The sequence below is a fragment of the Dromiciops gliroides genome, chromosome 6, assembly GCF_019393635.1.
Source record: "Dromiciops gliroides isolate mDroGli1 chromosome 6, mDroGli1.pri, whole genome shotgun sequence".
Classification (NCBI taxonomy): Eukaryota; Metazoa; Chordata; class Mammalia; order Microbiotheria; family Microbiotheriidae; genus Dromiciops; species Dromiciops gliroides.
The window spans coordinates 131,921,659-131,945,484 of record NC_057866.1 but is presented as its reverse complement, the minus strand read 5'-3'; the positions used below and the strand labels follow the sequence as shown (position 1 = coordinate 131,945,484).

Genomic DNA, 23,826 nt, shown 5'->3' with positions numbered 1-23,826 from the left:
AATGAACTTTTGGAAAAATGTTACTTTACTTTGGGAAAGAAGGAAGACTAATTAATTCACTTTTTTAAAAAAAGGTTTTCAAGATTTGCTAAATGCTTTTCTCACAATGCTCCTGAAAATTAAGGAATATTATTCCCATTTTATGGTTGAGAAAACTGAGACTCTGAAAGATTAAATATCTTAATTAGCAGAATTTGAGATCCTGAGGGTAGGGACTGTCTTACATCTGCATTTGTATCCTAATTCCTAACTTACAGTAAATGCTGAATAAAATTATTTTTCTTGGGTTGATTATTCCTGTATACATAGCTAGATGATGGCACATTTCCTGACTTCAAGATTAACACACCTGGAGGGAGGAAGGGAGGCAGAAAAAGAAGAAAGACAGAAAGAACTCACTCATGATTGCCACAACACTGCTGATTATCATATGGTCAGAACTCTCTTATCTTTGCATAGACACATGAACATACATATGCACACATACACACAGGTAAGTACATACATTTTTTAAACTTTCCATATCTTAGAAACTTTCAAAATTGCTAGAAAATATAATTTTAATTTCCCTACTTCCCTCTAGGAACATGCTGGCTAAGCCTTATTCATTTCTCCAAGCTGACAGTTATGACAATTTAAAACTGAATTGTGAATATTTAATCTCTGATTAAACAAAAACTAAGTGACATCTGCTTTGCTATGACATACACCTAAAATTATCCAGAATGAGGGATTTAAACTGTATCCAACTGTCATGTTATATTTTAACAATTCTTTTGAATAATTCTCATATTAAAAATACAAATAGATGGATGTAAATCTTTTCCTTTTTAGATAAAATGTGCTTGTAATTAAGTCATCTTTTGAGATGAGAATAAAGCATTCATTGAAAAAGGCTACTAATTCATATTTGCACCATTAGATTGCACCTTGAAGGTAAGAATTGTCTTACATATATTTCTCTCTCAGTTTCTAGCAGCATAACTACATAGATTATGTATTTAATAAATGTTTGCTGATTAAATGCGTGTTCAGGAATATAAGTAAAATTATAACATTACTTATAAAGAACATAAATGTGCACTTCCAATTTTTTTTTTTAGTGAGGCAACTGGGGTTAAGTGACTTACCCAGGGTCACACAGCTAGTAAGTGTTAAGTGTCTGAGGTCGGATTTGAACTCAGGTACTCCTGACTCCAGGACCGGTACTCTATCCACTGTGCCACCTAGCTGCCCCCACTTCCAATTTTAAAAAGCAAAAAGTTTCTATGTAATGTATAATATAATTAAAAGAATGAAAAACATATTATAATGAAAATGGCAGCTAGTAGAGAAGACAAAAACACTGACCTCATATTATACATATACTTTTGAAAAGCAAGTATGAACAGGTCTATTATAGGAATGATCAAGACTTAAATGGAACATCTGCTCTTGCTGGGAGAATACTGTACTTTATTTAATTCTAGTCTTGCACAGTGTATATAGAGCACTGGGCTCAGAATCCGGAAGACATATCTTCATGGGTTCAAAACTGTCCTCAGACACTTATTAGCTCTATGACCCTGGGCAAGTCATTCTGTTTGCCTTACTTCCTCATCTGAAAAAATAAGCTGGAGAAGGAAATAGCAAACCACCCAAAACAGGTTCAACAAAGAGTTGGGCAGGTCTCAAACAACCGAACAACAATAACTCTTATATTGTCATTCTTCTACAAAATCAACAGTAATTCATATTGTTTTCCTCCCAACACATTGCAATTAGGTCAACATTCCTGATTATCACCCTATTTTTCAGGTGTTTCCAAAACTGGGCCTTACCTAATACAATAATTCAGCTGAATAATGTATATACATATACATAGGTAAACAAAATTCAGAAACAATCATGGTTAAATCCTTAGTCAAAATTTTAGTTTTTTCCCCCTCTACTCTACTACAGCATTCCTCTTGTGAGAGCCACAGCATTTATTTGTATTCCTTTCTAGGGAATAATTTTCATCTAAATTCTAAAAATTGTGTTGAGAGAACCCAGTATTTCAGCAGTAAAAAGGAGACTACAGAATCAAGTACTCAGAAGAGAGCCTGCCTTGAAAAGTATTAAATTTGAAATATTTTATAGATTAATATGCTCAGACTAAGTTACAAGGAAAACATTCTGTAAACATTCAAACATGACAATGTATGCCAGAGTTCATATCTTTATTGTTATTACGCAAATTGCTAACTCATCACTCCTTTCATTGTGAGCCAAAGATGTAAGAGAGAGCAATGGTGTTCATGAAGTAATAATTAATGACAAAAATTAAAGCAATCTATAGCAAGAGGAGAGATAAAGCAAATAATGCAAATGTTAGGAAAATCTGAGGGGGGAGGGGAAATGTGATGTAGTAGAAAGAGTCCTGGATTCAAATTCAAAATAATTTGACTTGAGGAATAGTTGTATAACATTGGGTAAACTATTTTCTTTTCTTTTTTCTTTTCTTTTCTTTTCTTTTTTCAGGGCAATGAGGGGTAAGTGACTTGCCCAGGGTCACACAGCTAGTACGTGTCAAGTGTCTGAGGCTGGATTTGAACTCAGGTCCTCCTGGATCCAAAGGCCAATGCTTTATCCACTGTGCCACCTAGCTACCCCATTAACTACTTCCCTTTTTATATATCTTGTATATATAGTTATTTGCATGGTTTCAACCACATTAGAATGTGCAATCTTTGAGGCAAGAGTACAATTTTTTAAATTATTTTTTTGTGTCACCGATGCTTAGCACAGTGCCTGGCACATTGTAAATGCATAATGAAGGCTTGATGACTGACTGACTTGTACTCCTTTCACTTTTCTCATCTGTAAAATGAAAGTATTGGCAAAGCAGTTTCCTAAGGCATCTTCCAATTCTGACACAATGAAATCTATGAATATTTAGCAATAGCAGAAGATACTTCTGGAGTGCCAATAAAACATGCCCGTATTGTATAAAGTCTTCATTTACTACCTCTCACTAAAGCATAGTCATAGGGGATTCATGAAATAAAGGCCAATCATTTAGATCTGATGTATTAAACCAATTTTTTTTCTGGTTACAAGAGCTTTTGATATAAAGATTTTTTTAAAAATTCTATGTTAAAACTCATGCACAATGCATGAAGTGTTAAATTTCAAATGTTCCTCACATGTTTTTAAATTTTAAATATTCCTACATTAAGATTAGGGGTTCTGGGAGAAAATGAAATATTCAAAAGACTAAAGGAAGGCATAGAAGTAAAAAATACATCTTGAGCTGTCAAACATAAATAAAACACCATGGGATTTTCTGCATTTGTCATTTAGGAGATAGATATATATATATATATACACTGTCATAATGTTAGAAGAAAAAAAAACTATCATTGTCTTTTTATTGCACATTCAAGATATGAGCCCTTTTGAACGTAAAGTCAGCAATCTATAGTTGTAAATAACGGACTCTGGCCAAAGCTGAAAGATCTTTGGGGTCACAACCATTTTAAAAGATCTGAATGAATTTTCAATAGCTGTCTGAATTTTATGTTGCATATAGTACCAACTTATCACACTGATATTATCAAAAATTAGAAGTGCATTGCTGGCCCCTAGAGAATGGTTTGATACCTTCCAAGTATATAACTGATTTTTCTAGAGAGCTCACAGGACTACAATGAGAACAGCTTTAATTTAATTCATTTTTACTGTATTTCAACAAACATTTATTAAAATAAAGATTCACATATGACATTCTGTCAAGGTCATGCCAGTCACTAATTACTATTCCTCTTTAACTTCTATGATTTTATTATCTAAATTAAACTGAGGTAGATTTTGTTCTGAAAGAAAATAAAAATGACCATCATTTTGTTTATTTCAAAGAGTCAGTTTCATATTAAAATACAATTTGGGTTATTATAAAATTGTAAACCCTGAGAAGTACAGGGTAATTTAAGTAATTAGTTTTGATATTGGTAGTGCAGGCAAAAAAAAATGCTGCTTTGCACTTGACAAATGATGACAGCACCTTAAATAGAACTGTTTTGTCTAGAAGAATTAGTGTATTTCTGTTCACTGGCATTCCTTTAATGCCATAACACTTCAGTTCAGTGCAATTCAATTCCAAGAACATTTATAAAGTACTCACTATGGGAAAGGCACATTTCTTAGCCTTAGGAACACAATAAATTTGCAACAGTCCCTGTCCACAAAGAGCTTGTATCCAGGAAGAGGAAGATACAATTAGGTGTAGAAAGAAGTAAAAGCAAAGTATTAACAAATATAAGAGCAGGTTTCCCATCCCATCCATTTGTCCATTCTGGCCATATTGTTCGTCATCCATCCTGCCCCTTCCCTGCTTTTTTAGGGCACCTGTAACAACAGAATCAGCATGCACTGTGAGGGATGAAGGGCAGGAAATCCCTATACCTTAGCACTATGCCTTCAACATGATAATTAATTAATAAAAAACATTTTTCCAGCCAAAAGTGGGGGCACAGGCTTGTAATTCTAGCTGTGGGGAGGCTGGCAGATCTTTTGAGCACAGGTAAGCTGCACTTAACATTGTCTGGCATTATTATAGAAAGCTTGTGGGAAAAGGAGACAGGTGGCATTCCTAGATTGACTAAGAAGAGCTAAATGGGTCCAGATTGGAAATGAAACAGATGAAAAAAAAAAAAACAACTTGTGCTGATCAATGGTGAGATAACACTCTTGAATGGCTACTGCAATTCCAGCCTTGGCAAGACAGGGAGATCCAGCCATTTAAAAGAAAGGATGGGGTACCCATTCATTCATAGTGCATAAAAAAATTTAAGAAATTTGAAGATGAGAGAACATTGACAACTGGGGAGTGGGGGGGAGGGCAACAGGATGGAGAAGACACCTCTTTAGGAGAGAACTTGTGATTTATACATTTAAACAAATTAGGAATTCTAAAAGGAAGACATGAGAAAGAAGGCACTATTTCTGAAAAGGCATGATGGTGATTAGAGGCTGAGGGACTGTTTTCTACAGAGAATAACTCAAAACATTTGTTTGACTAGTACAAAGGACATGAACAGGAAAGATAGGGAAAAAATACTCAAAAAGATAGGCAGAGGGTCAGCTAGGTGGTGCAGTGGATAAAGCACCGGCCCTGGATTCAGGAAGACCTGAATTCAAATCCAGCCTCTGACACTTGACACTTACTAGCTGTGCAACTTTGGGCAAGTTACTTAACCCTCATTGCCTTGCCTAAAAACAAACAAAAAACAAACAAAAAGATAGGCAGAAACCCTATCACAAAAAGCATTCAATACCAGACTGAGGATTTTGCTCTTCAACCTAGAAAAAATAGGAGGCCAACATAGATTTTTAAAAATTATTATTATTATTATTATTATTATTATTTTGTGGGGCAAAATTATTTTGAGGGTTAAGTGACTTGCCAAAGGTCACACAGCTAGAAAGTGTCAAAGGTCTGAGGCTGGATTTGAACTCAGGTCCTATTGAATCCAGGGCCAGTGCTTTATCCACTGTGCCACCTAGCTGCCCTCCCCAACATATATATATATATATATATATATATATATATATATATATATATATATATATATATATATGTATATATATATGTATATGTATATATATATATATATGGATGTATATATGGATATGTATATATATATGTGTGTATATATATATATATGGATATGTATATATATATATATATATATGTGTGTATATATATAGGGAGAGAGAGAGAGAGAGAGAGAACAGAAGTGCCATGATTAAATATGGGTTTTAAGGATATCAGATATCAGTATTTGTGAGGTGAAACTTTCCATGTTGCAATCAGGGTTCTTTCAGATCATCAGACACCTTGGAATCAATGGTTCAAGGAAGCTCAAAGGGAGTTATCAAGGATTGGTAGGAGGAAGGTAGGCACTCAATATCAAAGAAAATAAAGTTTCAAGGAATGCTGGATCCCCTCACCCACATTGTCCCACCTCTCATATCCAAGTATCCTTCTTTTTAATGTCGGCCAGATATTGAGACTTGTCCTTTTCTGAAATGTTCAGTGTTTCTAAATACTGTCAGTTTTGTTCAGAGGGTAGCTTGACTCTGCTGAGATTCCTGAGAATTAAATGGCTGACATTGTTACTAAACATGGGGGATGGGGTGGATGCTAACTATTCTCCACAATGTCCACCAAATCTCCCTTACCTGAAAAATTGAGGTTTGCTCTTTCTACTGAAAAAATGTCAACACAACTTCCTAATTTTCTTCAATTTCCTTCCATTGACAGAATCCATTTAAGGTTACATTGAAGCAACATATTTTGAAAGGAATTTTTTGGAACTGAAGAAACTATGGAAACAGTCTGGAGTCCCCCTCACTGACTAAAGGGTGGAGGAAGATGGGTGAACATTCTCTATTGTTTCAGGGATTTTTTAGTCTCTGTGCATGCTGGGACATGTTGAGGGTAGCCTAATTATGATATGAAAGCAGAGGTGTTGTGAACACAAAGTAAGTCCTCTATATCTTGAATTTGCTTTCTTTCAGAACTAAATTTAGGCTTGATTTCCAAAGAGAAATGAGAACAGAAACTTAAATCAATCTTATTTTACCTAAGCATAAGAAAAAAGAGGTAATGACCAATATCTCTCATTTCTTACGTAAAATGATATCTTTCTTCCTCTCAAGTTTTCACCAGAAAGGTCTGTCACAATGGTATCTAACTATGCACTTAATTAAGCCAAGTATTTCAGAATGAGAATAAGTGATAAGTAGGGCTAGTTTAGTATAGTGATATTTCCAATTTAATTTTATCCTTTGGCTTTCCATTTGAATACTATTACTATAAGTGTATTGTCACGAAGTCTTTCTACCTTTCTGATCAGGCTTAAAAGTTAATTTATATTAGGCAAGCTAAATCTCAAACTAGAAGCCCTCAGGTGAGTTATTAAATCTCTATGAGCCTCAGTTCTCTCATCTGTAAAATGAGGGGGCCAAATGGTAACCTCATTTATATTTTTCAACTCTGACATTTTATCATTCAATGACTAGGTAAAATATGAGGCTATTTTCGCTTCCAAATTAGGTCCAATGTATAACAACTTCAAAAACTATTTTCCATTGGTTGGTTCTTTCTAAATTCATATTCATTCAATCATTTATTCAACAAGCATTAAATATATGACCACTATACCCTGGTGCAAATGCACAAAGACAAAGCAAATTAAGAATAAATTCATACTTAGTGGCTTAGGAATTGTCATGAATTCTTTAAAATCTAAAGCAAATGTTATGAAATACCTTGCAATAATACTAGCTCATGTGTTTGGGGGTATATAGGTTACCTCTCTCTCTCTCTCTCTCTCTCTCTCTCTCTTACACACACACACACACACACACACACACACACACACACCACGACAGAGATCTAACAAGTGTTACTAAATTCCCATTTTTCTGTAATGAAACAAGTGGAACAGAATTTGATGTGTCCAGTTAAATATAGGTAGTAGTGGCTTGCTGGAATCTGAATTCAGAGCCTATCTCTAAATCCATTGTTCTGAGTCCCTAACCCTATACTGACCTACGGCAACAGCCAGGGACATCTATTAAAGTTAATGTGAAGCTTCTGACTAAACAGTGAAATAAAATCCATTGATACACTTAGAAATCATCTACTGACAATACAGAAAAATATATACACATAAACGAGTACCACACATTTGCTAGGTTGTCCTTATTTTCAAACAACTGAAAATAACATTAAAATCTGGTAGAGGCAGATCCTTGAGTGACTAATTCATTCTCAGCAAATCTTGCTTTCAAGTATATTAACACTACTCAAGTATGCATTACTATACTGAAGTCACTTGCTTTGTTGACATTTCTCTTTATTGATATCACCTGCTTTAATATTTGGGTTTTTGTTTTTGTTTTGGCATTTGGTCTCTCTGTTAATCTTTTACTTTTTATTCTTTTTTTCCCTATAAGAGAAGGCTAAATGATGAATCGTCCCTTTGATCCATAAGAAGTTTGAAAGAAACTAGGTTGCCCTTAGGTCAGCCCTTTGTGTCAACTTACTTGATAAGCTCCTCCTGTATTCTCAACAACAGAGTGCCAAAGCAGAAATGAATATACAGGAGTATGATGAGGAAATCTGAACACAGCCCAGTTCCTTCAGAATCATGGTGTTGTCTTTTTTTAAACTTTCGATCTCATCATCTATTTCCTTCCTCCTTCCCTCTTTCTTTTCCTCTCCCTTCCTCTCTCCCTCCCTCCCCCTCTCTGTGTCTGTGTCTCTGTGTCTCTGTCTCTCTCTCCCTCTCTCCCTGATAAGCACAGAAGCATTGACCCACTCCATTTTCAACCTGGGTCACTTTGCCACTCCTTGGGCAACCTGGTGGCCCCTGGCTGTAAGAGTCTCATGATTGCAATGCTGGAATTAATATAGATGTCCAGTTAGCTAACAAATCCTGAACTCATGAGATCCACCAGCCTCAGCCTTTCCAAAAGCAGGGATTACAAGTGTGTCACCCCACCCCCAGCCCTATTGTTTCATTAAAAAAATTGAACTGTGAGTCCAGGATATGAGATACACCTATATCCAAATAATATTATTTGAATATAATACATAATCAAATATAAGTCCAAATAAAAACTGCAAAGGCAAGTAGCTTTAATAAATAATTTGAGCTCAACTGACCATGTATTAACCATCTCTGCTTCTGATTCTGTTTAAGTAATAACTACTGTAAACAATAAGAGAAGTGGTTTTACACAAAGATAGTACTTTCCCCAAACATTTCTAGAAAACAATACTAAAGAAAATGAGACACTAGGAGTACACTAAGAGGTATTTGACTAGACAGCACAATAGTTCTATTGATGGGCATCTGAAAAAGCAATGTAAATATTCAAACAAATCTCTGAGGTGTCTTCCAGCTCAAATTCTGAGTCTATCTGTTCATTTCTTCACTTCCCTAAAGCGTCCATAGGATCATCAGTGTCATGTTTTTAATACTGAAGGGATCTTTGATTTCATCAACACGGACACTCCCTTCACAGATTCAGACCAGAATGCTGAGTTGCTGTGAGCAAAGAAAGTGAACTCCTTACATCTCCTTTAAACTCATCTTCAGACTAAAGCCACATAGTTTATCAGGGGGCCCTTATGTCAGGCCATCCCAGGTTAGTCAGACTTGCCTCAGCTTGTGCTCTGAGGGAATAAATTTTTTTTTTTTTTTTGGCGGGGCAATGGGGGTTAAGTGACTTGCCCAGGGTCACACAGCTAGTAAGTGTCAAGTGTCTGAGGCCGGATTTGAACTCAGGTCCTCCTGAATCCAGGGCTGGTGCTTTATCCACTGCGCCACCTAGCTGCCCCCTGAGGGAATAAATTTTGAGAGCCCAGGGTCACTCGCAGGCTATAAGAAGGCATTGGAGTAGACCTTTAATAGAAGTACTGAAATTACAATATGCTGATCTAAAGTTTCTCAAGTATTGTTCAAATGAATTTAGCAATAGAAGTGATTTGATAAGCCTTCAAATATTGTTATAAATGGGAACTCTTACAAGTTAATGAATTTTGAAAGATGCATTTCCTTGAAATCTATAACGTACCACCGGAATTTGGCTCTTTGTCAACCAAGTTGTAAAAAATACAGAACTGGATCTGATCTGCACCTGAAGTAGATCTTGATAACTCCAATTATTTGGATTGCTATGCCAAGCAGAAGGAGAGCTACTGAGAAACGCATGGTATTCATGAAGTCAGCCATCAGGTGTTTCGAATCAACATTTACAGCCTGCTTCAGGGCTTCTTGTGCCATCCCTGAAGAGGAAAGGAAGGACAAAGGTATAGTACAAGCAGTGATAAAATCCAGTTTGAGAGAGCATTCGAGATGCTAGAATCACTGGTGTCAGTCTCAGACAGTTGAACAGGATAGAGAGAAAAACAGCAAGTAACAAGATCACCACACCATTCTCCATCCCCTGGGATGTATCAGAGTTTGTGAACCACTAGTACAGAATCCCTTAAAACCACACCAAAGCAGATCAAATAGGAAAGCATAGAATGGACTCATTTTTTTCTGCTCCAAACAGGCCAATTTCTTTGCACAAGCATTCTACACTTTTGCTCTTGCACTTAAACTATCTTTTCTCTTCCTCTATCTCAACACCCGCTTTGTGCATGGAAGAAAGACACAGGCAGTACACTGCATTTCTATCTCACTATCATCTATTATTCAAGAAAGGTCTCATTGAATAAATGTCTGTTCAGAGTCTCTAAACAAATTTCATTTCTGAACACTACTGTCTGCAGCCCAGCAGGCTATTTCACCAAGATAAGATCACACATTTAATCAAATGCTCCAAAAAAAGAAATACACTCTAAGTTTGCTTAATAATGTCAAATAATAAAAATGCAATGTTGACAGCATACTAATTTTTAGTACTCTTTCTTCTTCAAGGGTTTATATCAATAGGCAAGGTCAACTGCACATGGGAGTTCTGCTAATTAGGGAGTCTGTTAACCATTAGATACTCTTCCAAACTGTCTTCAATACTACCTACATGGATTTGGTACCTAAAACTTAAATAGAATTGTTATACTGTCAATACAACTTTTGCTCTCAAATACAGTAACAGTCAAGCATTCTCTACATTGCAGAGTTTACCAGTTAGATTTCACCAATCTGTATAACTACATCCAAAATAGACCATCTTCTTCCAGTATCCCAAGTATTAATATTATGTACAAGTGGGGAGACAAAAGTATTTGCAGACCCTGCATTCTGGATGTGGTTCTTTTGTACAATAATAGTACTAAATAGATTTAACTGCCATCTTGAAGTTCTCATAAGGAAGCTACATTTGATGCCTCAGTGAAATAATCTCAATTGCATAATGACAAAATCCTATAGAATTATCTGTATCTAAAGTGTCAGCTTAATATAATGGAAAGGGCACTAAATTTACAGTCAGAGCACTTAGGCAGAAATTCTGGTCCTCTTCCTTACTCTTTGTGAGATCTGGGACAATTCACTTAACCTCTTTTGTCTTCAGTTTCCTTTTCTGCTAAATGAGTAGGGTGGATTAGATTAGAGCTTCTTGATCAGAGTCCATGGATAAATTTAAGGAGGTATGTGAACAAGGATGGGAGAAAAAATATTTTTATTTCAATGTAATTGGCTTCCTTTTAATCCATTTAATTTATGCATTTTAAAACATTATTCTGAGGTATGCAGAGGTTTAACCAGACTGCCCTAATCAGTCAATCTATCTAACTAGCATTTATTAAATGCCTAACACATGCCAGGCTCTGAGCTATTCACTGCATTCATTTTGTGTCTATGACACAAAAATGGTTACAAGTCCCTGGATTAAATGATCTTCAAAATACCTTCTAAATCCTAAATCCTAAAGTCACAGTTACATCTAAGATACTTAAATCCTCAAATCACATACTTTTCTGATTGCAACTCCAACCCATGCTTAAAAAGGCATCCCCACTATAACATTTCTGAAGAATGGTTAACTGGCCTCTGCTGGTAGACCTCCAAAAGGAAAGAAATCTTCCAAGGTAGATCATTAAACTTTTGAGTAAGTCCAGTTGTTGGGACATTTTTCCTGACCACAAATCTAAATAGATCTTTCTGTAACTTCTACTCATTATTTAGTTTTGTCTCATCACTTTTGCACTCATAAGCCCTTAGATACTTCATTCATTCATTCATTCATTCATTCATTCATTCATTCATTCATTCATTCATTCATTCATTTATACATTTATTTATTTATTTTGCATGGCAATGAGGGTTATGTGACTTGCCCAGGGTCACACAGCTGGTGTCAAGTGTCTGAGGCTGGATTTGAACTGAGGTCCTCTTGAATCCAGGGCCAGTGCTTTATCCACTATGTCACCTAGCTGCCCACGAGCCCTTAGATACTTGAAGATGGCAGAGCTATCATCCCCCAGTCTTCTGATTTTGAGGCTATACATTCTTAGTTCTTCCTACCCATCCTTATATGAAGCTGACTAAAGGCCTTATTACACCATCCTATTTGTTCTTCTCTGGACATTCTCCAGCTTATCAATGTCCTTCCTAAACTGTGGTGCTTCAAATTGAACACAATACTCGATATTGTCCGACCAAAGCAGAATACAAGAAGGAACCTCTTTATTCCTGGAAGCAATGGTGCTCTAATAAGAGCCTCTGGATAGCATTAACTTTCAGGATTGCCACATTACACTACTGATTCGAGATGAACTTGTAGCCCATCAGAAAAAAATTCATCTGTCACTTTCCATAAAAATTTGATGTTTAATGACTCTTCCCTTACAACTGTGAAGTTGTTACTGTTGTTGTTTTAATTCCAAGTGTAAGAATTTATGTTTATTCTGAATGGATTTCATTTTATTTGAGTCAGCACAGTACTCTGAGAGATTTTTTTCTACAGTGCTTCTGATATGCATTGGTTTTTTTTATCCTTCCCAGACTTATGTCATCTGAAAATTTGATAAGCCATTTATGACTTCATCTAGGTCTTGTGTGTGTGTGTGTGTGTGTGTGTGTGTGTGTGTGTGTGTGTGTGTGTGTTAACCAGCAAACATCTAAATACAAAGATCCCTTGGGGTCTCCCTAAAATGGAAATTACCAGAATGAAGGTATATCTGCCATAAGCCTAATTTTCATTTTTAAGATGAATATTAACAAGAAGAAAAATTTAATGTATACAAAATTGATGCACATATCTCTGTGAATATATTTCCTTATTTTAAAAAAAGTTAATCTTATTGTAACATAGTTTCATGGGTAGAGATAAGTATCAGGAAGACAGGAGATTAAGTTCTGCCACTCACAGTGGCTGTATGACCTTGGATAAGTAACTTAATCATGTTCTAGGCAACTCTAAGATTTTAGGTTGCAGAGAAAGTATTGACATAGTAGAAGGAGTTTCCTTATCTGGGCACTCCCTATATCAATGAAATCACAGGTGCAGGCACAATACCATTCCCTCCAAACATACCCTTTGTTTTCATAACATATTTATTTCCAAATACATCCTCAGAAAGCTATATCTGAAAGTACCTAGTATATGCCACACTGATGGTCTTGACCACTTCCACTTCCGCAGTAAAAGGAGGTAAGGTGCATTTTCTCAGAAGAACATTTTCAGTAATTTTAAAAGTATATTATTTTCTTAACTCAATTTTTTTTGTTAGAAGTAACAAATAATGTAAAATTGTGCACTGGTAATGTAAATACTTATTGGTGTTGACTCTGAACTCAGGAAAAATGTCATCTTGAATGAAAATATAAAAGCACCATTTCACTGCTAAATATGTTTATTGATAATGATGAAAATGACACCTGCAGAAATTTCACACTCAAATTCTGATTTGTCTATTATTCTCCTGAAAGGAAACTGAATACTTACCATGGGTAGTCTTCCAAGTGCCATGTAATCATAGCTTAGTACTTTGCCATAAAAGCCATTAGAATAATGCAACTAGAATATTTAAAATCTTTATGAAAAGGAAAAGCATGGAAGTATTCATGTCCCTGATATATAATATAAAAATAAGTTATATCTCAACATATTCTTTTTAATCTTCCATATAATGGTGAGGAATTCTAAATTATGTTGGAAAGGATGAGTATCCATCATTGACATATCAATTATATTAAACATTGTAAAAATAATTTAGGATCTAAGAAAGCCTCGAGTTCTGTCCAGTAAATGATACATATTTTAAAAGACAACCAAAAATAATTAGGATCTGGGCTATTCGTTTGTTGTGGGGGGTTTTCCTGTTTCTCCCTTGCCTCATCTCCCCTCCCCCTCCCACGCACATTCCCCCACTCAGTATTTAGAAGAACTTTGAGGAAAGGAAAAGGAAAAAACAGGGGACCATTGAAAAACCTCTTACAGGGTCAGCTGTCAATGGAATGCATTTTAGTATTCAGGTTACCCACCCATGCAGAACATCAAAAACTGGGCTTGAGTCCTTCCCCTATTCTCATAGGCTTAAGCTAATGCTGAGCTTCTGGAGCTGCACTGAATAGTAACACACTCTGCCTCTGCAGGACTTGTAAACACCAATACAAACTGATTAAACAGAATAGTGTAGTTTCTACTTGGCTTACTTTTCATGGCATCTTCTAAAACTCCAAATCTTGAATATTTTCCAAAGTCAGTGGTTCAAAGATTCCACCCATAGACTGGTGTTAAGGTGCAGTTCACTTTTAAACATATTTACTATGTGTTGTTGGGCCTGCACTGTTACTGCCTTGGACTAAATGTTTTTTATCTATCATCCAGATAAAAGTTGCTTATTTTTTGTATCTATAATCTATTATCCTACTACTCATTATTTTCACCAATATGCTATTGTCATATTTGAAAAGTGATTTTTTTTTGGCCCCCTTCAACATCATAGAATTTTAAAACATCTCGAGAATTTAAATGGCAAGATCTAATCTGCATTTACAACAATCACACAAGGGTGGACTGGAACTTTGGGGCTGTGAGTTTTAAAAGTATGAAATCCTTTTGAGGATTATTGTAGCTTCATATATTTGTTATTAGAAAATTTTGATATAGTTAGCACATATATAACTGATGATTCCTTGTGGGAAAATTACTATGAGTTGAATTTAAAATATGTTTATAATTAGGTTCTTCCTTGTACTTCATATCCTATTTAAAATCAGTCTTTAGACCTAGTACTTGGTGATTGTCAAAAATATTTTCACATTGGTATGATTATTTTAGGTTGGAAATTAATAGCAGAACATTATATCTCCAAAATAAAAATGCCTTATTTCCTTCAGGGGTTTTAAAAAAGCATACATATTGCATTCATGCACATATTCACACATATATTACCTCCCTTAATCTTTTATAGAAATATTTGTGATTTCTACAAAGCATCAAATGAGAGGAAGCCTAATATAGTGGATAAGGCATTAGACTTGTAGTCAGGAAGATTTGGATTCAAGTATCACCTCAGATATTGTTTAATAACACTATAACCTTGTCTCAATTACCTCATCTGTATGAGGAGGTGGGACTGAATTGGCCTCTAAGCCCCTTTCCAACATTATCTGTACAACTCAACTATCTGAATTCCTTCTAGAACCTAAGAGTTTTCAAGAGGAAAAAAAATCAGATTTTGTTAACAATTGTCATGTACTGACATTTTATAGACAATATAATGCAAAACAATACCTGATTTAGAAGAGCTATTGTATAATCAAATTTCTGGGACATAAGGCATGATCAACCAATGCAAGTTATTAGAAAAGAATGTCAACTTTGACTTTATCATGAAAGACTTGGGCCAGATGTAAGATGTAACTATGTATTAGGGTAAGGAAGCTGGTACACTTGGTGAATGTGAATATAACTGAACTCCAGAATGCAGCTTCAAAGAGTTATCAAAGTGGCATTTAAAAATGCAGTAACACACTCAAGAGTTTATCATCAGGTAAAATTACTCAGTATAGCCATACTTATTTCCACAGTCAATATCACATCCCATGTAGACACTAGAGTTAAAATACCACTGATTTCCTGACATTTTAATTAAAATAATTACCCTGTTTTACTTCCAAGGAGAATGACCAACTGAACTGTTCAGACGCTTGCTAAAAGATTAAAAGTTCAATGGGTCTTCTAGTTTGCTTCTCAGGTATATAAATATTCAATTATAATTACTGAAAGCTAGTCTTCATTAGGCATTCATATAAAGTTACAAGTTACACAATATAACATTCTCAACCTCAGAAGAATTGTCCCCCCCCCTTTCATCCCCAGCTCCTAGCATATAGAACAGTAACTGGCACATAGTACATATTAAAAATGGGATTGTTGCTTGAATGCTTCATTTTTTTCTATCACAAATATCATCATTCCCATATTAGCCTTTAAATGTTATGATAGTATAAACCCTTTCATTTAGATTGCATTCAACATTGTTTTAATAATATACTTTATATAGTCTACTTATTTTCACCTATGGAATATGGTCTAAAAATCTGAAGTCATTCCTTTGGGCAACTTGCTAAAAGGAGTGGTTAGGGTGGAAAAGTAAATATAATACAAATCCGATTGCCTCCTTCTAGGACCTTGATACATACGTGTTTTCTCAAAGTACAAGATAGTCATATTGTCCCACTACTCCTTCAGCTGCCCTATAATCATCCTACTTATGACAGCATTTTATAACATTCTTTCCATCTAATTAGAAAAGTATGTATTTTTTAGTACCATATAAACTCACTGGATTCAGAGCTGGACAGTACCTTAAAAGATCATGTGGTTGAATCTTCTCATTGAACAGATGAGAAAACTGAGGCCCAAAGAGTTGAAATTCCTTATCCAAAGTCACATAGGGGAGTAGTAGCTAAGCATGTCACATCACTCCAGATTTTACTACCCTGAGACTATAAATTTCTACTTAACTAGGTTGAACTCTTATGAGCCCTGAATGGTGGGAAATTAAGTATTAATCATTTCCCCCCAAAATGACAACAGTATGCCCTAAAGACTGAAGTTGCTATGAGAAATCTTAAATTTCAGAACATCATGAATCTTCCCTAGAAGATGTGATATCCCAGTCATTTTTTAAAAAACATGTAGTTGGGGGTGGCTAGGTGGCACAGTGGATAAAGCACCGGCCCTGGATTCAGGAGGACCTGAGTTCAAATCCGGCCTCAGACACTTGACACTTACTACCTGTGTGACCCTGAGCAAGTCACTTAACCCCCATTGCCCTGCAAAAAAACAAAAAAACAACATGTAGTCTACTACATTTCAGACATATTTATCCAATAAGTTCTAGTCTTCAAGAATCTTATTCAGATTGTAAATGAAAATGATTGGCAAGAGTTTTTATTGATGGGAAGTCAGATTATGTTGCAGCACCCCCTCCTCCCCCCCCCCAACAGGTGGTTCAACAGACTACATTGGGCAATCAAGCAGATTATATTATTTTCTCTCCTAGAGGGAGCTTTCCAAACAAACAAGATTACTATAAATAGCATCCTATCCTGAATGCCAGAATATTATGAACAGAATGCTAAATTCTTCTAAAACATATATATATATATATATATATATATGTCAGCACCTTGAGATAAAACCAATTATCACTGAAACTATTTCTTAGTTTGAGACCAGGGCTATGAAGGGTCCATGATACCATATCTGAAAATGGTAAGTTTTGCTCTGTGTGTTTTTAAATTGTAATATAACACAGAAATAGATGACCAACTACAAAGAAAAAAACATAATTTTATTAACAACACTTGACTTTTAAGAAATATTCCCACTAAATATATTTTAAATATGAGTTTTAACTGATTATTCAAACAATCACAGAGTTACTTATGTTTGATTAGACAGAGTGTCTACAATGAGATGTCATAGCTGGTAGAAGAGTCAGTGAATAAAAAAACTAGAATATGGAGTCCCTTTAGACTTATATGTGATATAAATTATACTACTTTGTCAAGCAGGCCTATAAACATCAACATTAAAATCAAAACCTACATCAGCCACTCTTAGTGAATGAAAAAATTACATTTTCATCTCACTGTGCAATAACTCCATTAAACAAGAAACTTAAAAAACTAACAAAAACAACAGGGCACCAAGTTAATATTTGCATATTTTATTATAAAATGGAGGGACTGAAAAATAAAGAAAACTTAGGAAAACAGGAGTCACAAAACAATAATAATTCAAATATAACCCGCTCCCTCAAATTATTTGAATGCTAAATTACAAGTAAATCTCATCATCTGTTAGGGCTCTCCTATATACACAAACTCACATTTGCAATGCAATGCAAATCTGAGAAATCAAAGGAGAAAATTTCCAGCTGTAAAACTGATAGAACTAGGATTATTTCCCTACAAACCCAATTGCTCCATACTAGATTAAAGCTGCAGAACAACCTCTGTTGATGATGCCAGTTTAAGTATGAATTTGAAATCAAATACAGCTTTCTTGCTGAGATGTACAAAAAATCATGTGTGCCCTTTGGGTCAAGGTGGCCAGATTCTAACAGCAATCATCACTTCTTCACAGACTTCTTTTTCAACTACAACACCAGAATTTAAGACCACAGTTAACTAGCCTGAACTTCTCCACATTTGCACTAGATTATCGAACATATTTTTTGGCCAAAGTTAAATTCGTGGGATTCTCTAATCTTTTTCTCATTTCTTTATGATGTCTTCAAATAAAGACTTGCAAGGGAACATATGCTTAATAAAGTACCATTATAAAGACTCTTTGCCTTTCTCAATCACCAGAAACAATGTCATGCAAACAGGCAGAAGTAGGAGCTAGAAAAGTCTTATGTTCTTATTCTCTATAGAAAGAGGTAAACATTTAAGTGTGTAATATATAAAGATATCATATTAATATTTTGAAAGGAATCTCTCTCTCTCTCTCTCTCTCTCAATTTCTTAGGTTGCAAATTAGAATGATAAATACAAAAAGCAATCCAGAAATGAGACATCAGAAGCATTTAGGCATCAGACAGATCACATGCTGATAAATGATAAATCAATCTTGAGTCAATGATTCTTGATCTTGTCATATTGTGGTAAAAATTATCCATGTCTCAAAATTTCTAATGTTTCATATTGCACTATCTAGTAAATCACTTTTCCCCTCCTGAACTACATGGAAATAATTCCATCAGCCATATAGATGAGGAAAAGGGGAGTATATTACTAAACAATTATGGGGTGCTAAGGAATGTAATTCAAGCACTTCTGACATATTCACCTTCAACTAAAGACTGCACAATACAGATGGACACAGCTCTCATGACATCAGAACCTGTGGAATGTATGACTGCTAGGAAACACATGCTGCTGGGAAACAAAGAACAGATCTGATCAAATTTTCTAATGTAAGGCCTGGAAATGACTGGGATCAATCTTCTAGATTGGGAATAAAAGTACTACATGAGGTTCAAACTTGCCAGTAAACTGTACAGCCTTAACACTTATGCTGTGGCAATAAAACCTCCCTACAAAGACTTATTTCTCATTTATCTTCCAATAATTATAGCTCAATTATTTATCAAAAGAATTACTGTTAGCCAAATCATTGTTTTTTTTTTAATCCTTCATGATGTCCCTTTAATAAACTAAAAGGACACATCATTTAATCAAATTTGGCTTCAATTGATTCAATATTTTCCTTTTTGAAATCTTAGCTGTTTTAGAAACTGAGATCTGTATATGAATCCAATCTGGGATCATCTCTTTTAGTATCTTAGAAACCAAATGCCCTCACACAGAACAGTGTTGTACTTTCAATTCTAAATAGAAGGATACTTGCAACAAACCCCAGAGCAGCCTGAGTGTAACCACAACAAAGGGATTTTGCCTTCTCTGTCAGATACAAGAATTTACAGACAGTTTACCTAGAGAGAAGTAATAGTTTATAACTGAGTGTTTATCTTGCCTTTGTGCAAGATAATGTCTTTGTGCCTTTCCTACAGCATTTGCTTTACAAAAAAAAAAAAAGACAATGGACCTTTTTATAAAGATTGGATTCTTAAATCAGATCTTTTTTAACTTTATGCATTCTCTAGAAGGTTCTTTTTGGTGACACTAATAAAAAGGATCAACAAACTCATTCTATCCCAAGTCCTGAGGCAATTCTAAAAAGTGGGAATCCCAGGACCACCCCATTCACCACAGATTGGAAAGATACCAGGCGAGAGTTGGCTAAACTCTTTCTACCCTGCATGTGAAAATGACTCAAAAACAAAGCATTCCAAAAGCAGTTGCCAAATCTCTGAGAATTTCACAGTGAAATTTTTGAACCAATGGTTAGGGAGAGTAAAGAAGAAACTAAAACTAGTTTGCTACATAGTAACTTCAGAGGAAGAGACGGAAGGAATTTCCCCTTTCTCCTAGGTCTCCACTCCTGCCACCACCAATTCCTCCCCTCACTCCCCCACCCCCGCCCGCAAAAAAAAAAAAAAAAAAAAAAAGCTCCCTGCAGGAAAGACCATCCAGGGGAGCAAGAATGCTAATGCTTTCTAATGAGTAAGGGGAATGGGAAAGTCAACACAATAGACCTCCGTTGTTTTGGCTGTAAGTGCAATTGTTACACCGAGGCACGCACGCACTGTTGTTTACAATGTGCGTTAAGTACAACTGGCACGCATCACTGGCAGGGATGGAGACTATGCACCCCGGAGGTTACTTACACACCAAGAGTTCTGAGAACAGTTCTCAGTGTTTCTACCGGAATGAATAAAACCAAGTACACTTCAGCTAATTGGGGGTGGGGCGCGGGGACCCGGGCGAAGGAAGTGAGGAGGAGAATCAATAGTACGGGGCGGGCGGGGGGGGGGGGGGAGACACAGGCTCGTTTCAGTTATTTAAATCTATGGATAAGATGACTTCTCTCATCAGGGAAAATTAGGTAGCTTTCTTTAGCACAGCACCAGTAGCTCTGCTCTGTGAAACAGCGCATATCGGCCCAGACTGGCTACTGGTTTGGGAAGAACTCAGGAAGGTGAGAGCTGGCTGGACTCAATAAACCCTGTCATCCCCCGCTCCCTCCTTCTTCCTCCTCAAACCAGATTTTCCAGTTAAACCGAACAGAGACGATTTCGATAAGACAGCTCAGCTTAAGTAGCAGCAGCTTTGCCATCCTACTACCAAACACCCCCAGCTCATCCTCAAGTTCGAACCAGACCTCTGAGGGCGGCTAGCCCCAGGTGGACCCGGTGTGACCCCCTGGGCAACAAAAGCTGGCTCTTGATGTGGCTACTACCCCGTGAAGAGAAAAAGGGGAAAAAAGGCTAAACGATGAATGTCCCTAGCCTTCCTTTCTCCAAGCGTGAAGAGGTGCCTACTCACCTACCTGTAACCCAGCATGTTACAGTCACCTTCGCACTTCACCTTTCCAACTCCTCCCCGCCATCACTGGTGGCCCCAGTTCATGCCAGCACTGCTCCCCATCCCTTTTGCTGATGCCACCCACGAAAGTGGCTCCCTTTCTCACGCCTGCCGGGCAGAACCAAGGCTGGAGGGCATTGTAGGAAGGGTGACTTAGTCAAACTGAGAGGCATAAAGAGGTCTAGGAACAACTGCCTCGGGGTGGGGGTGGGGGCTACCCAAAGCAGGTCCTGAAGTAGCCAATTGGGGCCAGAATGGATGCTCTTGACCTCGAGGGAGGAGGATACAAAGGAAGCACAACGTCTCTGTCCTCTCAGACCTTGATCACCCTCCCCTACCTTCCTCCCCCATCCGCTAGCCTAGCCCTCCTTCAGCAGGACAAGCCCCAAACACAGAGAAGCCGTCGCCTCGTTTCAACCCATCGGAGAGGGCTGTAAGTATTGTAGGGGGTGTATGGAAAACGTCCATATTTTCAAGGGTTTGCAACCGCCAGCACTCTTTTCTCCCTTATTCCCTTAAACCCCTCTCCTACTTCAAATCACCGAATTGCTGGAAATATACTGAGCCGCCCAGTATCAGCATCTTGCACTGAGCCTTCAGGAGGGCATCACTCCCCTCTCCACATTATCATACTGTGCGTGTGTGTAATGCCCCGCACCATCGCGGCCGCCGCCGCCGCCGCCAGCCCCTGATGCCAGGGAAAGAGGGACGAACGCATCAGGCTGCGCTCATCCATTACGATGACTATTACGATGAGTGTGAAGAATAAATTACCTTTTGTAACCTCCGGTTCCTGAGATAGTCCCATCAGTTGCTCAACAGCCTGTAGCCAGGAGCTGCTCCCACAATCCAGCCATGGAACCCAGGGGGGAAAGATGGACCTGCCACAGTAAAGACAACCTCCTCCCCCTAAAATAAAAATAATAATCGAAGCTCGAGAGCGGGTAGCAGAAGGGTGGAGAACCCAGGCAAGGATAAGAAAAAAAAAGTGTCTCCTTCCCCCTCTCTTGTTCTGCTACATAGCCACCTCCACCAAGGGGGAAGGGAGAGGAGGGGGGGAAAGGCTTTTCTTCCTTTTTGTTTCCTTACTGATATACACACCAAGAGGGAGGGGGGAAAGGAGCAAAGAAAAAAAAGGTATTTCCTAGTCAGTTGCCCAACTTCAGAGTAAGGTTATGTCTCCAGCAGCAGCGCCCACACCAAACCGTCAGCTATTAATATGCGGCAGTCATTGCACGAGCTGCTGCTGCCGCTGCCGCCGCTGCTGCTGCTGCTTCTCCTCCTCCTCTTGCCGCCGCTGCCGCTGCTGCTGCTGCTGCTCAGGAGAAGACGGTGCTGAAGAGACCAAAAATCTTCCACCATCCCCCCAGCTGATCTTTAGAGCCAGTTCCCCCCCCTCCACGTACTCCACCCCCCTTTTCTCTTTTCTTTTTCTTCTTCTTCCTCGTCCTCCTCTTTTCGGTTTGGAGTGAAAGAGATGAAATAGGTAGGGAGAGCCTAGGGGGGCAGGGAGGGTTTCTTCTCCCCCAGAGCCACCACCTCCTCCTGTTGTTCTTTCCCAGCGAAGGTTTCTCTCTCCCGCCTGTAACCTGCCCAGAGAATGGGAGAGAGGACCACGCAAACTCCTTCCCCGGTGCAAAGCGTCGGAGCGCAGACCAAGCAGCGGCCGAGGTGCTGAAGCTCCGGGCGGAGCAAAGGACTGAGCCCGGGGGGTGTAGCTGTTTAGCTTGCGGGCTGATCCAGGGAGCTGCGGGCATGTGGGAGCTTCATTGCCCGACCCCCCCTTCTCCCAGCCACCGCCGCCTCCTCCTCCTCCTCCTCCTCCTCCTCCTCCTCCTCCTCCTCCTCCTCCTCCTCCTCCTCCTCCTCCTCTTCCTCCTCCTCCTCCTCCTCCTCCTCCTCCTCCTCCACCTCTTCCTCCTCCTCCTCCTCCTCCTCCTCCTCCTCCTCCTCCTCCTCCTCCTCCTCCTCCTCCTCCTCCTCCTCCTCCTCCTCCTCCTCCACCTCCTCCTCTTCCTTCTCTTCTTCGACTCACCGAGAGCGAGAGAGGATCACACACACACACACACACACACACACACACACACACACACACACACGGAGCTACTGCCAAATCAAACCGTGCAACACACACACACACACACACACACACACACACACACTCACTCACTCACGGAGGAAGAGAAAGGGGGGGGAGGGAGGAAAGAGGGGAGGGGGACGATTCACAGCCAGCAGCAGCTGCCGGAGCAGAGCAGGCAAGCAGTCCAAGAAAAGCCAGAGGCAGCCCCCTTTAGGACCAGCGGCGGCAGCTGCATCCCTGGTCCTGGGAGAAGAAGCGCGGAGGATGAACAAGCGAAGGGGGCACCTCACCGGGTGCCAGGGTAATCCGTAAAAGCGCTGGGACTGTGCAGCCCGGGAGAGGCGAATGCTGCCGGAACCCAAACAGAATGAGCCGAGAGCTAGCCAGCGAGCGGAGAGCGCAGAAAAATCAGGGGAGGGGGGGGGGTCGACTTTGGGGGAAGGGGAGGGAGGGAGAATCAGAGGAAGCAGAGAAAACCCGGATCTGGACCATCCGCTGGCTCTACGGACGCGGGCTCCACCTAGCAGCTTTGCAAACGTATTGAGGTGGGGAACAAGAGGGGAACTCAGAGAAGAGTAAGGAGAAACTGTATCTCCAACAGGCTCCTCTCCTTTCCCCTTTTCCATATATAAGGTGTAGTCCCAGGTGGCTGGACGGTTCTCTGCCTTTCCTCACTATCTCCTCATCTCTCCACCCTAACCCTACTGGACGGATGATGGTGAAGAGCCTGGTGACTATGAAAACTGAAGAAAAAAAAAATATCTAGTTTCCTCAATATTTGGGTGTTTATCTTTACAGTTCTGATTT

At 38.3% G+C, this 23,826-nt stretch overlaps 1 protein-coding gene across 16 annotated transcripts in view; it reads right to left on the bottom strand.

Moving 5' to 3' along the window:
* ADGRL3 (adhesion G protein-coupled receptor L3) overlaps nt 1-22,728 on the bottom strand; it is a 971,834-nt gene extending 949,106 nt beyond the window's left edge. For 15 of the 16 annotated variants that reach the window (XM_043972867.1, XM_043972872.1, XM_043972873.1 and 12 more), the window contains exon 1: nt 21,714-22,728. The gene's annotated coding sequence lies outside the window, so the exon portion shown is untranslated. Of the gene's footprint in view, nt 1-20,904; nt 21,090-21,713 lie in introns of those variants that run through there. The other variant, XM_043972868.1, reaches the window with a different exon arrangement.
* Between the last annotated feature and the right edge of the window lie 1,098 nt (nt 22,729-23,826).